Source organism: Ambystoma mexicanum, chromosome 2q (genome assembly GCF_040938575.1).
Source record: "Ambystoma mexicanum isolate Mex_15411 chromosome 2q, UKY_AmexF1_1, whole genome shotgun sequence".
In the NCBI taxonomy this organism is placed as follows: Eukaryota; Metazoa; Chordata; class Amphibia; order Caudata; family Ambystomatidae; genus Ambystoma; species Ambystoma mexicanum.
In genome coordinates this window covers 846,179,510-846,195,580 of record NC_090924.1, presented here as the reverse complement: position 1 = coordinate 846,195,580, position 16,071 = coordinate 846,179,510, and the positions used below count along the sequence as shown (strand labels likewise).

The window sequence follows — 16,071 nt, the reverse complement described above, 5'->3', positions numbered from 1 at the left end:
AACTGTTGCATCGGTTTCGCTGTATCTGGTTTTGAGGTTTTCATAATCTCCTCAGCTCTTTCAGGTGTCACCTTCTCTCCTTCATGTGATATCAAATGCACTCCGTAGAACACCTTGACAATATTGCAGTTTCTCCTTGTCTACATTGTCATCTCTTGTCTGCTACAATATCAACTGAATAGAATCTTGTGTGCACTCCTCTTTTGTGATGCTACAAATTTAAATGTAATCTACATACTCTTATCACCCACTCTTAAGATCAATATTGGTCAAGTCCATCTGTAGGACTCTTAAAGATCATGGAGAGTCGCAGTACTCCTGGGGCAGACAAACGTGTTTCAGTCCAGTTTGGCAAAAAGTAAAGTCAAGTCTTTGTGCAACGGGATCGAGAAACACACTTTTCAAATCCATCACTGTGAAATATCGAGCGTCCATTGGGATACTGCATAGTACTGTCGCTGTACTAGAGGAAACTCGATCTTGTATAAATCTCCATAACCCTCCAGATTTTTTTTTGATCAGATACACTGTGGTGTTACAAGACTTTTTCGATGCACCAGAATTCCTTGTTTCATCAGTGCTGAAATAGTCTGACATATACCAGCTTCTTGGGACATGGGGTACTGTTTTGCTCTGGGTAGAATCGCCCTTGGCTTCAGCTTTATTTGGACTCCATCTTCCACCCCCCCCCCCCATTACCTTTTTAATAAACCTATATCACAAGGGCTTGTGGTCCAAAGGACACTTGGCACCTTCTCCAAGTCTTCCTGAAAATATGCTGGACGCTGCGTTTGAGTGGGACTTCCCTCTTCTATTCTTAACCAGTATGTGATGCTCATAAAGAACACCACTTCATAATCTGTTCGGTCTTCCCTAAACATGCCATCGGTTACGTCAATCTGATACCTTACTCGAGAGCTATTACTGTCCTCCATGGTCTACCCTGGTCTGTCCTTCGAGCGTTGCCATTTCCCTTTGTACACTTTGGCTGCTTCCAATTCTATAGGGATGACCTGTTTTGCGCCCCCGCTCTTCGTCCATAGGTATTTGCAGTCTAAACACTCATCGGGTATCCTCACAATTTTTCCCACGAAGCCAGGTAGCCATGTCCATAGAATGCTCACTCCATTCGATTTTTTTGCAAAGTATCATTTTTCTCTTGCAACAGGCAGTAATGCACTATTGTCGGCTGTATCAGTCCACGGTTTTGCTTCCATCCCCGTTTCTTCATCTGCCTCTGTAATGGCTCAGGCAACCCCTGACCTAATAGTGGCAAAATAATGCCACTGTTTTTCCCCACAGCTTGTGAGTTTCAAGTTGCCATTTCTCTTGGTTGTACTGGATGTAAGAAATGGGGTCTTCATCTAACGTTTCATGATTGCACCTATATCTGATGTATCGGGATACTGTACCCAGAGTTACCTCGCAACACCTGCTCTGCAATTGTTAAATGGTGCTCCGTCATGTGCTGTCACACTTGAATACCATGCTCTCCTCCATCAGCCCTTTCCCCAAGAATAGCTAGCAGGAGAGGTTTATGTCCCCTATGGCTAGCGTGTTTGCTCCTGTCATTTTTTTCTAACTCCTATATCCCTTTCCCAGTGCCCGAAGTCAAATTCTGAAGCTTACGCCTTACATTATCCTTGTCATCTGTGGCCATGAAATATACTGTGGTCTTGCTTCCCCTTTTTTCCAATGAGGGAAACGGCATAAAACACCAACCCAATCTGCTCTCATCGTTGGTCTATCTCCTTGTTGGTAGCGACCTTAACCTGCTCACATATGGCGGTGATTCTCCCTTCTCACTATACGAGTGTCCTCTGGGACGCTCTAGATATATGGGATCTGGCGTCCTATCCTTGGGTTTTTCAGATCAGACCATTTTACTACTTTGTCTATCTGCAGGCTTCCTTCGGGGGCGCACACGCTCCCTCCCTAAGGAAGGATTCTTGTTCGTCCGTCTTGGCCAATCCTTCACCAGTCTCGGTCTGCTTAAGGACCATACTCTCTCTGTGACCGAATAGTTTTTCTTATTAGCTTTGCGATTGATATGCTAGGGATTGATCCCTCTTCCTTCGATCTTCATTCTTGCTATCTTCCTTTAATTCTTGATGAGCATTATCTCCAATGCTCTCCGCATCAGTTTTCTTCTTCCAATAGTATTCTAGATGCCCCTGATGTTGCTTACTTATTGGACGGAACTCCTTTGTTCTGTCCCATCGTATTGCAGGGCTTGGCCCTACTGGTTCTTTACAAATGAGACTGGCCTCAAGACCCTGCTTTCTTTTCCTTCATTCTAGTTCCCTTTGCTTTCTCGCTTCCCTTCTAATTCTTTCTTCCTCTTCATTCCTTCCCTTTCCTCTTCCCTTCGTCTCTGTATTCTTTTGTCCATAGGTTTTGCTCTTCCTTCTCTTCCTTTCTCATCTATCCCTGTCTTGTCACTTGCTGTCTATTGTCAATACTTTTTTCTTCTCTTCTGCCGGTCCCTTCTCTTGCTCATCCTGATGCATCTGTTCTTGTTGCTCCCTGCTCTCTTCTTTCAATCTCTTTTCTCGTTCCTCGTCTCTTCTAACTTGCTCATCCTTATCTTCCCTTTGCCTAACTTCCTTGATGCATTTCCCATCTATTAAATCTGTCCACCCATATTCATTCTGCACGAGCACTATCGGCTTTATCCATCTCTCCCCCTTTCTATTTCTGTCGACTGCCCACTCTTCTTTGTCTTGTATGATCTTATAAATGTCTGGATCATCGCTGCTATAAGCGGGAGGTCTTGTCTTGCAGTTCATTTTTAAAGGGTGCAACCCCATTTCTTCCGTACTATCACCTTTTACTCCGGGCGATGTAAGGGGAGCTGAGGGCTCAACACCTTCCTCAAGCTGACTAAGTATCCACTCCTCAGGTGGTGGCTCTGCCCTCTCTTCTGATATATTTTCCAGAGCTCTAAGATTGCTAATTATTTCTTTCTTCCCTGTGTACACAGCATGCAAGTATGTCATGTGTTGCAATGCCACTTTTGACAGTGATGCCCCCTTGCGGCCACGGCATGAACATTGTATCTGCCGTGCCTCTTACCCATTCTGCACTAGACTGTTTGAGCTTGGACATGTGCTTTGGTAGTGTCTTACATAAGTGCATCAGAGGAGTATGCCACCATAATGACCTGTCTCAATTGACTGTCATGCTTACCAGACTTCTAAAATAACCTTTACTTTTGCTTAAATCGCCAAAACGCTTTTAAAACAAATGAGCGTGCACCATCAATCGCTGCTCAAGCATCTCATTTCTCAATTAGCTGGGTCTACATTTGGATTGGTACCAACAACTCTGCTAGGTTTAATCACTATTGCTCCTTTACTTTTTTCTTTCAATTTCCTCACAATTTTTATCGTTCTTCTATATCGTTACTCAACACAATATACAGACTAGTCGGCTTTACACATAACACTGATCCCCTTTTATCTCTCTCGCCTTTACTGAAATACCTTATGCAGGGTTTAAGACATCACCTTATGTGAACTGCGTTATATTTATCTGCTCTACTCCTGTTGGAGTTTGAGAGTTGGGATTCTCTAGGTGCTATTCTTTTCTTCACACAATTTCCTGTTACCCAAAGATTATCACAACCCCGATCCCCTTAATTTGCCATTACCCTTAAGTCTACTCGCCATTCGTTAATCGACTTGAGGCCTTGGGTATAGTAGTCTCCTCCAAGCCAACCACTTTGCCTTCTGTCCGCAGAGCACTTGTGGAAACTAGGCAGGGATTGGAGCATTTTAGACTGGGGGTGTGCTGCTCTAGTAGAATTTAATTCACACCGCTTGACTTTTGTTTTAACTTAACTTTTTTGTAAAGGCCCATTTCCTGCATGATTCTCTAAAATATTCATCACTTCCAAACAAAGTATATGGAAAGTTACAGTTGAACATGCTTTTTACACAATCCTCTGGCCTCTCCTGAAAAATCTGAGTAGACCTACAGGTGGGGTAGCTGTTTGACCTACTCTGCCACAGAAATGCACTCAACCCTTGGTGAAGGCTGACAAAAAGTACCAGTGCTCTGTAAAACTGTCCCTGTCCCCATAACACCACTTCGTGTTTGCAGTAAGTCTGTGTGCCATCAGTGTTCCAGACAGTTTGTTTGTAGTATTTGACATTTACTGCAAACGTCTCAATTTCATTTTACTTGCTAGCAAAGGCAGTGTTCAGTACAACTGCCTTATGTGACCTTCATACATTCTTGACTATGCTGGTGGTCGAGTCGATTTCACAGGCCTGCCTATTGATGATTTTGTTTTGGAAAATACGATTTTCAAATCCATTTGGCCGTGCTCTTCATGCTGATGTTACTGAGATGTGTTGGCATGTGTGCATTGTAAAGGTGCACTTACAAGGTAGTACGTGTAGGGTGTTCTGTGCTCGGTTGAATTCGTATTTAGTGTAATGTACACATACAAGGGTGAATTTGCATTTTCTGTACAACTTGGCTTTATTTACTTTTGAGAGAATCATTTGTCTCCCTGCACTCCTTATCGTTGCAAGTGACAATCCACCTACAAGTAAATGACTGTCCCTCATAATTGCAGTATTTGATTTTAACTTTTTTCTACTTTAATGTACATGCTAAGACCAGGAGTAAAACAAATGTCAAGCTGTAAGATGCTAGCCAGGCACACGTCACTTTCTCCTCCATACCTTGCATACAGCACCTTATTTGTTGTAACCAGTACATCACCAGCTCAAATCAGTGATTTGTGCAAATATTGTGGCCTGATTAGTAGGAACCATAAATTATGCTTCTATGTGAATGCATGATAGCTCATGGTAGTAGCAGTGTTCCTGACACTCGGGAGCTACTTTCAGCTCCTGCTACACAAATCCCTATTTTGACCCCAGCATTAAATGTAGACTTTCTTGCCCCAGAGGTACATAGAAACCCAACCCCTTTTTTTTTCTTTTTTCTTTTTTTTTTTAAGCTGAGCATTGATGTATTTAAATACATTTTTCCGTGGATTTAGACCAATATGTCGACAACCTACTGGTCTCCCCCACCAGGGTCAGACTGGGGCAAGAAATGGGCCCGAACACCCAAAGTGACCACCCACTCGTCTCACGACCCTTGACCTCTGACATCGCCACGAGTGATGTCATTTGACCCTACCGGGAAGCGATGAAACATGACCTTTCACCACTTGCAAAAACAGGAAGTGGCATCAAATAGCATGGTTCTTAAGTACACTGCAAAAAATATGGTTGATGTATTATCTGTGTATAAATGCATATTGTCAAATTACTGTGAATGCAAGCAGACGTCCAAGGCCCAATGTTATTGTATAGCAGTTATGCTTAAGCTCTTTTTTTTTTTTTTTTATGAAACATGCATACAATAATCACCGAATCTGTGTTGGTATTCGTTTATCGACCTAAGTAGGATGAAAGGCTGAGGTGGCCTTGCTGGGATTCGAAACCTGCAGATCACAAACATCGCAGCAGCGAGCACTCAACCCACTGAGTGATCATACCGGCTATAGTAAAATGAGCAATTGTTCTGTAGTGGATACCATAAAACGGGTAACAGATTTAACAGCAGACCAGTTAAGTTCATCTGCAGGTCTGGTGCAAAGTTGGCCGCATGTCAAGCCTGCATGAAGCCTAAAAGTAGATGAAGAGGTTGGCAAAATAGGGGAATCGGTGCGCTCACAGGACATCCATACTCTGAGCACTCGTTACCTCATACATGCAAACAAACCATCTTAACGGCATGCCAGTGAGATGGGAAAGAGACACTTTGTTGTAAAGCATTTATTGTGGCACAATTAAGTCAAAGGCCACTTGATGTGCTATGGTTAAATATTTGTATACTGTACAGAAGCTTTTGGGCACAAGGATTTTGTCAAGTGACGGAGGACACCGAGATGGAATGTCTTGTGATGATTGTAACAGAGAACGGCAGAACAAAAACATGCTATTACTGCAACTTGCGAAAGGCAAAATACATGGTCCAAAATGGATGTTTATTCTACTCTAAAATTGGTTGTTTATCACTAATACATATCACTAATTCAACAGCACAGCAACTCCAAGGGGCGCTGTGCCCTGTGGAGTGGTGGCACAGTGACAGCTGCCGGTCCGGCAGCAGCCACATCACCTCACCTTAGCATGCTGCAGCAGCATGTGAATGATGCATGCATCATAACATATGATGCATGCAAATCATCAAAGCAAGGCAACATTTGTTACCTTGCTTTGATGAAAGAAGCTGTTGCAGGTATTTTATTCTTTACACTTGTGTTTTTTTTTTTTTCTTTTTTTTTTTCTTTCTATTTGTTTTTCCAAACCGGCCGAGGCATTGCCAGAAACCGGCCCCCACTCCTCACGGACTATTTCGGCCTGGCTATGGGCCGAAAGGCCAAGGGGCCAATCCAACTCTGTCCCCCCACATTTAAGTTTGTAAGCAGGACATATTGGTATTGCTAACAGCCCTGGCAAGTAAGGGGCATCAAATCTCCAACCAAAAATAGCAAGTGTAAAGAAAAAGCATTGGGTCCCAATACATTGGCAGGTATTAAGCCGAAGTCTAGTAGAGGCCATATTGGCTAAATGAGGCCTTTCATGAATGCCATTGGGTATTGCCCGCAGTGAATATGCGGGTTTAGTATTAACGCTGAGTTTCCCAGCCCCCCTCTCCTTCCACCCTCTCATTCGGACAAGCTGAAAAAGGTTTGGTTAAAGAAAGTAAGCTTTAACATATTCTCCAGATTATGATGTATGATAAATGGATCCTTACGAGAAAGTTGAGTGCAACACCAAAATATGGAGCTAAATGCCTCCTGATTGCATACTGTAGTACATCGCTTGTCCCGGTACGGTCTGCTTTGCCACTTTGCTTTTGATCATCTGCATTGGCAGTACGGAGTTTGGTAAATTTAGTACTGGGAATGCTGAAGCAGTGCTACAACTGGGATAGTACTCAAAGTAAATTTGTGCACATCATGATTGACCAAATATGAACTTGTTTTGTTAAATTCTGCAAATGGTATCCTTACATGTTGAGATCTGTTTTTTAAAAAAAAGATATTTTTTAATTTCTGTGGTCGACAGATGGTATTGTATCCAGACTAAAATGTGAACAGGCTTTCAGAGAACCCTGTTGCCAAATTCAGATGCAGAGCATTGTAGATTAATGGAAAGTAAACGGATCAGGGGATTGATCATGGCTGAATTGGTTGCACTAACTTGCTTGCACCCTAATGGCAGAGTCCTGCAATCACTGGGATAGTGGCCTACTATGGCAGTTTGTGGAAGAAATTGATTTTATAACTCCTGCATGTACCCTTAAGTGCAAAATATGTAAAGGATCTTTTAGAAACAATAGGGCTCCCAAAAGAGGGAGAGGGGTTGTGTAATGCACTCCACACCAATTCCCTTCAGCAAAGAGAAGGCACGCCTTGATCAATGTGGGGGGAGCTGCCTTACTCTTGAAACTCTCCTTCCTCGTTGTGTCCAGCTCTAGTGATTCTATTGAAATGCTGAAGGTCGCACATCTGTAATGTGCACGTTTATATAGTCTTTTTTGAAAATGTGTACCCCCACTGACTGTGCAGATACACCAGCAGATTTGAAATCATTGATATACACAAGTTTGGGGTGTCGGGAGTATCACTAGTGCCAGATGTTCCCTCTTTGGGAAAGCTGATATAGGAGCGATTGTTAAATATTGTATATACAGAATCTCTGGAAGTAATGAGGGCAATAGTCCGTGGCTTGGTCGAATTGAAATCTTAATAGTTGATATCTGTGGAGTAAGTGACCAGTAGATTCACTGTTAGCAAGGCCCCTCCTGCTCTTCAAAACTGAGTAACAGGGCTGAGCCCATATGAATCACCATTTGTCCCGCATGAAGATTTACGATTAATTTAAAAGGACGATTATCATTTGGGCCTTTTTCTCAGCAACCGTAAGATGGATTTTCTTATGTACTTTTTTCTATTTATTTTTTAAATGTGGGGTTGCCATGCAATTTTGGAGATGAAAAATTCATGCACCTATGAGTTGGGGAACTTTAATGGCCGTAGGTTTCTGGCTGATCTGAAAAAGTTCCAGTTGAACGAATGGAGGATAAAATTGGCAATATGGGTAACAAATGACATATTCATAACTGTTAGCTTTTTACGGAAACGGCAAAAAATTGCCACATGGCCATGCAACATGTTGTTGCAGATCTGGCTCTTATTTAATTACCCATTATTAGCTAAATCAGCAAATATGTATATTATGGCAGTTATAATATGGTGTCTTGCCTCAACTCGTTTCTGCCAAAAATTTGACATGAGAACAAATGGGGCTTGTAAATTAAGCTGCCATGACTCTTAAACCAATCTGTAGAGATGCGCTGGAGTGGGGAGGAGAGAGAAGGGTAACTGTCGAATCCTATTGTGACCTCTTGCAGGGTGCACCCCCCCTTCCCCAATTGGTGGCGGCATCGCTGATATATAAGGGGACTTCACTAGGAGGAAGGGACATAGCTGCTGAAATGTACCATCGAAGAGCGCTGATGAAACCAAACTGCTGCAAGGAAACACCAGAGGAGATTGCTGATAGTGCATTGGGTGGAGCGGTCCATTTCTAGGAAGACCCAAAAGCTGACTGGGCTCTATGGTGGAGAGCGAGAGGCCATGCTTGAGTGGTGACCAGACCCATGCCCTATCTTTCCGAGTGTCCTGCCGTGCAGCTGGCTTTCCTGAACTTTAAGCAGAGGCTTTCTATGTAAGTAGAACTGAGCCCTGGAAAACCAAAAGGTGGGGTGTCTGCGTGCCGTAAAAATCCTTTTACCTTTTATAGTGGGTGGGGGGCTGGGGGAGGGGCTGTGTAGATCCTTAGTCTACAACTAAAGATTACATTTAATGAATCGTTACCATTCGAAATTAACAGGCACACACTGGGAAGTGAGCTTTATCATTTAATTGGGTAATCCTTCACCCCCGACTTTAAGGACAAGAGGTATCTTTGTGCTTAAATTGGTCCCCTTTCCAACTGTCCCCTTTCTCCAACTGTCCCCTAACACTGGCATTTCAGTAGAGGGGATCCAAAATTCCACATCTTTCCAATTTCTTTCTATCCCATTTCCCCAAGTACAGGGGGTCTGAAAAACAAACCTCCATCATCCTGTGTTTTATTTTCTGTGGGTGGAATCGTAATTGCCATATGTATTTGTACCAATCTTGAAATCCTACTGCTAGCCTTTTAAGCCCACAGGAAAATCATAATTGCCCTACATTTAGAAGTGTTTTGGTTATTGATCAGTTGAATTATTGCTTGAAGTAACATTTGTAGAATTGTGTTTGTTACTAAATTGTGTAACCAGTCAACGGTGAGCACAAAGGGGAACCTGTAGTTCAGTGTGATTTCTATTTAAATTTCCTGTGCACCGGCCTGGTTCTTGGCTCATTGGTAGCTCTGGGGTAGGGATCCAAGTGGCATGTCGTCTGAGGCAGGGCTGAATAAAAGAATCTGTTAGTTTGTGCGACACCTTGAGTGGGGAGGAACGAACTCCCTGTGCTGTGGGTGGCCTCTCAATAAACCGTTATAAGATGGCCCTACAGAGGGAGAACACTTATCATGCTTGAGCTGAAGCAGACCTGTGGATTGCACCCCGGATTGATGTACATTTGGTCGTCTGGAACAGTAGTTTGAGAACGGGGGTTGCAGGGGTGACCCTGCTCATTTAAAAAACTAATGCAGCGGTGTCCAGGTTACATGCCTTAATAGCGCCGCAGAAAATGCCTTTTTTTTGTATGGCGATAGTTTTGCAGGGATATTAACACATGGAACCATTTGAAGTAGTTCTGCACAGAGGCGGGTGCAGAATAATTTAACACTTGTACAATTTACGGAACACTCGGATGGTACTCAAACCACACTACAATTGGCTCGCCACACCAAGTACGGCACCCATCACCCCAAATAGAATTCATCACAGCTGCCTTTTTAATTCCATATTAAACTATTTACTTGCTCATCCACACATACTATCTGCATTTCTTTGAATAGAGGAGCCCTGGGAGTAATGTGCCCTGTATGTAATTGTGTATATTTAGGAGTATGCACGGGTCGGTAGTTCACAAACCTACAGCTTGTCTCGCACATGGGGCCAGCATGCACTTCTGACGCTTCATGCTTTCAAAGTCTGTACATTTATTTGAGTACATCTGATACCACTTAGAATAGGGTATGGGACAATAATACATTATTGTATATTCTTTGAAACCCTATCTCTAGGTTATTGTATTTGCTCTTTTGCAGGTGTGCCGTTACCATTTTTGTCATTGTAGCTGGTATGCTGGACCAATTTTTTATTTATTTTTGAAAAAAAATACATTACTTAACTGCTAACACAGATTTAGGAGCACAGCGGCACGAATGGGCATATTTGTTAAATAAGGACCTTTGCATAAAACTCGATTCTCATTTGTGTTGCACACATGTTGTAATTCTTGTGCTGGCTGTACTTTAGTAAAGTTATTAACAAGCCATTTGTTAATCAAATGACAATACAAAAGTACGTATTTTCTGCATGTAGGCTGATGGCTGCAGAAACAAGACCAGTTCTACTTGAGTCAGGGGAACAGAATGACATCTGACCAAACGGCTTATAAATGAAATGGCAAATTCAGCATTCATGACCTTCCCTACATAAAGTCTCACCTTTTGGATGACTACTACTATTAATGAGGAATGTCCCAATACTACATAGACCTATGAGAACTGGTCACAGATCACCCTCCAATGGGGTGAAGTCATGAAGTGGGGGGGGGGGGTGGGGCAGAGAAGACGGGAGGAGGAGAGCCTGCAGAAACCTGGAAGTCTAAGGAGAGCCACGAGGAGGGAACTCGCAGAGTGCTGTGAGCAGGAACCTCTTACTTCAGTTGGGATAGACTATCAAGGGGTCTGCGACCTGGACACGGGTGAAAGGTTGGCAGAAAATCTTGGATACTGCATTGAAAGAAGAGTCAGGGATGGTGGAAAAGCCATGAAATGAGCGTGGTTATGTGAGAGGTGGTGACAGATGGTTGTGGCGAGTGAAGTCTGTAACTGAATGGGGATAACGCAGGTAAGGGCAGTTGGACGACATCCTGGAGGAATGAGTACACAAGTTGGGCTTCATTCTCCAAGTTGGGAACTATGTCAAAGTACCAGAGATTGTTCATAGCCCTGTCTTGCCTGGCCCAGAGCAAGGGTGAACATTCCTTTTCCAAGGGCCAAGGACTGACAACCCCACACCCACCACCCCTGACCCTATGCCAGCTGGACTAGGCAGCCTACAATAAAATATGTTAGTCTGATAGATGGGCTGCAGCCCAGGTTCCTATTTTACTCTCTGCAGCAACACCGCCACCAAGGTGGATTTTTGTTTTAAGGGATTCACTCTTTATTTTATAACTTTTTTTACATTTTAAAACCAAACTCAACCCTTACAAATCTACCCTACCTATGCATTCCTTCCTCCAGTGTGATCTCCCTCTAGGTTCTGCTCCATCAGCCCACTCTCCCTGAGAGGGAGGGGGGGTCTAAGGTAGACTTTGGGGTGGGACTGATTACAGGCCCCTACTGGCCATCACCACCTGTACAGGCCCCTACTGGCCATCACCACCTGTACAGGAGTTGGCCCCAGTGGGCAGTCCCATCCCATGGAGGACCTTTTAGCGGCTGCTACTATTCCTTCCTACTGCATGCTATGGTAGCTGTACTTTCTTACCCTTCTATAACCTAAAATCTCATTTACAGATGGGATGCTTTTTTTCTTTGTTTCTAGCTTCCACAGCCACTGCACCATTATGAAATCCTGCCTCTAGGTGAGGCGTGATTTGATCAGTGTTGTAGCTGTCTCACTATTTACTCCGACCTGCATTTTTGTTTGCACAATAATTTGTGAGTAGTTTCATTCAGGTGATTTATTTTTTCCTTGTAGGTACTTCATTTTACTATACATAATACACTCCTGCATCTCTCGGTATGGGGCTTTAATATTTATCAGTTTTGTTATTGATCCCACTGACAGGATTAACAACGAAATGATGCCAGGGGACAAAGTTGCATTTAAATTGGCCACATGATGACGCGGTCCTGGCTCATTCTTTCATCACGTAGTGCTCCTCTCTGGTTTGTCAAGTTTTGCATCCAGTCTTCCTTTGAGGTTTATATAATTCTGCAGAAAATCATTTTTCTGATCAACGTTACCAGTGGTATGTAAGGTTATTGGAACTCCCCATTTCCTTAACACTAGCTAAACCTTAGTCTAGTGGATTGACCTCACGCGTATTCCCTATCTCTGATGTATTCGTATTCTGGTCTGCAGCTTTTCGTCCGAGGACTTCATTGACTTGTGACCTTCAACTACTTCATCCCATGCTAGACTGACATCGACACCAGTATGAGCAGAACATGCAGCACCCATTGCCTCCGTTCCCCTTTTGCACTCATCGGCTTCGAAATGGTTTGTTCACCAGAGATTTTTGTATTGTGTTTTGAGTTCTTTAATGTCTACCCCGAAAACTAAGAGGTGTTTGGCTTGTAAATCGAAGATGTCCCATCACAGATCCACACCAGGTGAGCCACAAGAGTGATGCCTGTGGCTCATGCTAATGGGACGGTTAAGGCCATGATGGGCAAACCCACAATGGGTATGCCCTTGTCCAAGTCGCCCTCCATCACCCTGTCAAAGGTGAGATCGTCTGACGGGAGCTCAAGGGGACGTTTTACCTTGTGTGGTAAAAAGGCACAGTAAGCCTTTGTTAGAATGAATTTCTAAACTCTGGCCTGCTGGACTGATATTTAGGAGGCCACCTTTGTTAGATTAACAGGGGGGACACTTCTGGGAAGATAGCCAAATCAATTCACGGTAGCTTGGAGAGCAGTCAAGGCTGAATCTCAGGAGGAGTGAGGGTGATCTGTGGTCTCCAATGAGCACACAGTGAAATGCCAATAATTGGACAGAAGTATACACAAATATACTCTGTATATTATAGGCCCACTAATACAAATGATTAAACAAATGCTTTAGTAAAATACCACACACTGTTTGCAAGCAAAAAGAGGGGTTGTAGGGGTGAAACTCTAGGTCACAGCTGCATCTGCTCAACAGTCCAAAGATCTGCGCTTTCATGCTTCGTCAATCGGAGACTGATTGGGTTGAATCCCTTTGGGAAGTACCAGTCTGTAGCAGCAAGGAATTCTGATATATGTAGTGTAGAGCGAGCCAGGATCCAACTCTCTACCGTCCCTCTTTGCTTGCTTATGTCACTGGAGACTTGGGCTGCACTGGGGCTACATATGCCTGACTGGAGTGCCATACTGATGGTAACTCGCCCCTCTCCCCACTGAGGGCGAATGTTGAAAAATGGGGGCAAGAGTTGGATCCTGACTGGTTCGACACTAGTGTTACCAGAATTCCCTGCTGCCACATCCCGAAAGGAGTCAACCCTGAACACCTGAATTCAATCAGCCTCCTTGAAGATTGCTGAGGTATGAAAGCGCGCTAGAACATCTTTGGACTGTTTGAGCTTGCTGCAGCTGGGGCACAGATAAGCAGCCCGCCACCCTTCCGTGTGTGTGTTTATATATTGTATAGGGCATGTAGTTGCAGCCCTGTAGTTATGGTTAAGTTGCTCTCTCGGAGCACTTTTTGGGCGGTTTATAACTTTGCCTACACTGGACAAATCCTCAGTATATGTCCCCCTCGGTATTATTTTTTGGTCTGGGATGTGGGGGGTGGAGTTTGTCAAAGTTATGTGGGGGTCTCAAAATTGATGGAAATCATTGGCACCGTATGTGTCCGCTGATTGGCTGATTGGCTGTTGAAAAACGTGAGCTGTCAGATATTTTGAAACTGTTGCCATGTTGGATCCACTGACACCAGTGAGAAATGTCTGGTTATTTGGTGGACAAAAGAAGACCTGGAAATGTTGGAGGAATGGAATAAAGTTGGTATGGAGCGCTTTTTATAGGTTAGAAAAGGTTTCCAAGTACTGCTGATTCCATAAACCTAGCCGGTGAGCAACACATTTGGGGAGATTTTGTGGCTGAAAAAGGAGCTAGGAAGGTTGGGGTGGGGGAAAAAAAGATGGAGCCATATTTGTAAGTGAAAAAAAAGTGGTGCTGGTTTTATTCTATAGTGGCGGTTGTGGCCACTATAGGTATAAGGGCTGCCTTGAGCTATTTTGTCTGCAGACACAATGGTAGTCTGCAGATCTGCATGTGCCATCTGAATCTTTTAGGGATTCCTGCAGTGACCGTGGATGTCCAGACATCGGGCTGTGGGGTATTGGAGGGGGGGAGGGGGATTAGCCAATCCAGTTTTGTGGTGTACAGGAAGAGGGTATCGGGTGTTTTCTTTCTTGGATACAGTGAAGATGGCTGTAGTTATGAAGAAGCATAGTGTGGAGATGGTGGGAGATTGTTGGCTGCATTCATTGTAGGGTTACACTGAAATTGTCAGCTCTGCTACGATTGGAAGAAGTGGATGTGGTATGCAATTTGGGGCTGAAACCTGGAGACTTTATTGCCCTTCTGTAAGAGTATGGCTCACTTTAAATGCTCCAATATTGTTGTGCATTGTGGAGGCAAGTTTGGGCTTTTTATATTGGCATATTGCCAGGAAGATGTTGAGAAGCCTAACTGAACGGCTTCCAGCTGCAAAGATTTTTTTTTTCTCTAAAATCCAAGGCCAATATGTCCATATTTGGTTTCTCCACACATGGAAGAAGCTAGGCACCTTGTCAAAGGTGTTGTGCATTTTGTATAGTTTAGGCTTTGCATCGTTTTAGAATGAATTTGAAGTTGGATGGTATACTTTTCAGAGCGATGTGTATGTTGGCATCGGATATTTCTTTGGAATGCAAAAAATGCATTGAAAAAGCATGTGAACTTAAAAGGAAAGATGTTTGTATACTAAAGCGTTTCATAAGTGTAGGACATAAAAATGAGAAGCAGGAAAATGTAACCCCGAACACCACCTTCAAAAAGACTTTTTTTTTTAATTTATTTATTTTTTTTTTTTAAAGAACCAATGATTTCAATTCAGTTTAAATCTCCCACCCCCTTCAATTGGTCATGGTGTCCAGACAAAGCGGTATCTGCAAACGCTATATATATATATATATATCTATTTTAAGAATGCTAGCCATGGAAAGGGGACTATTGGTTTTGTGGGTGTGTTGTACAGGTAGACTGGACAGCAAGAGTTATCTTCGTTGTGTACAGTGACCAGGGCTATGAGGAAGCAGGGTGTTGGGCGATGCTTGGGTCCATTGGGTTAAGGTGTACTGCGTGCAGTGTGGATTACCTGTGAATCTTGGATTTCGAGAATTTGAAATTTCTTGGTTTGGAGTTTGAGGATTAAAGTGGGTGTAATTGCGCCAGTTTTGTGATGGTATGGTTACTTTGAAGCATCCAGACCTCATTGTAGTTCACTGTTGCAATAATATAATTTGCAATGGCGCTTCAAACCCTCGGGCATCTGAGTGCTGCTTATTACCCACAGGGTGTGGTGCTCATTTATCGACCTCGGAAGGAGGGAATGGTGAGTTTGGTCCTGCTGGGATTCGAACCTGCATCAGCAGGCTGTGCACAGATGTCAAAGCGAGAGCTCTACTCGCTATGCTATCTGACCTGCTTGGTTTAGTGTATGTAATTTGAATTTTATTGTTTGTAGTGAAGTATACATTTTCATAGTTGATGGAACTGTTCCCACATTTGAATATCTTCTCTGGGATAGCTGAAGGACCAATGTGGAAGTGCTTGAATTTATTTTGTCCACAAATTGAAAAAGCAAGGCGCAATGTAAACAAAGATGTTGCTTTTTTGGAGGATGTTGGAATGACAGTTTCATATTGTCTCCATTCCTTTAAGAGATGGAGTGTACTGGACTGTAGGCAATCGGATGTTCTTGAAAATGTTCAGAATGCATTGATTTATGTGAACATATAAAATATGGATTGAAGTATATATTTAGTACTTGTAATAAAGGAAAAAGAAAATTCAGTTAAAACAAATTATAAGTTTAGTCATAAGTACA

General features: G+C 43.2%; 1 protein-coding gene across 4 annotated transcripts in view; it reads left to right on the top strand.

Moving 5' to 3' along the window:
• Positions 1–16,071, top strand: part of ZEB1 (zinc finger E-box binding homeobox 1) — a 648,143-nt gene that overhangs the window by 28,530 nt on the left and 603,542 nt on the right. The gene's annotated exons all lie outside the window — the stretch shown is intronic.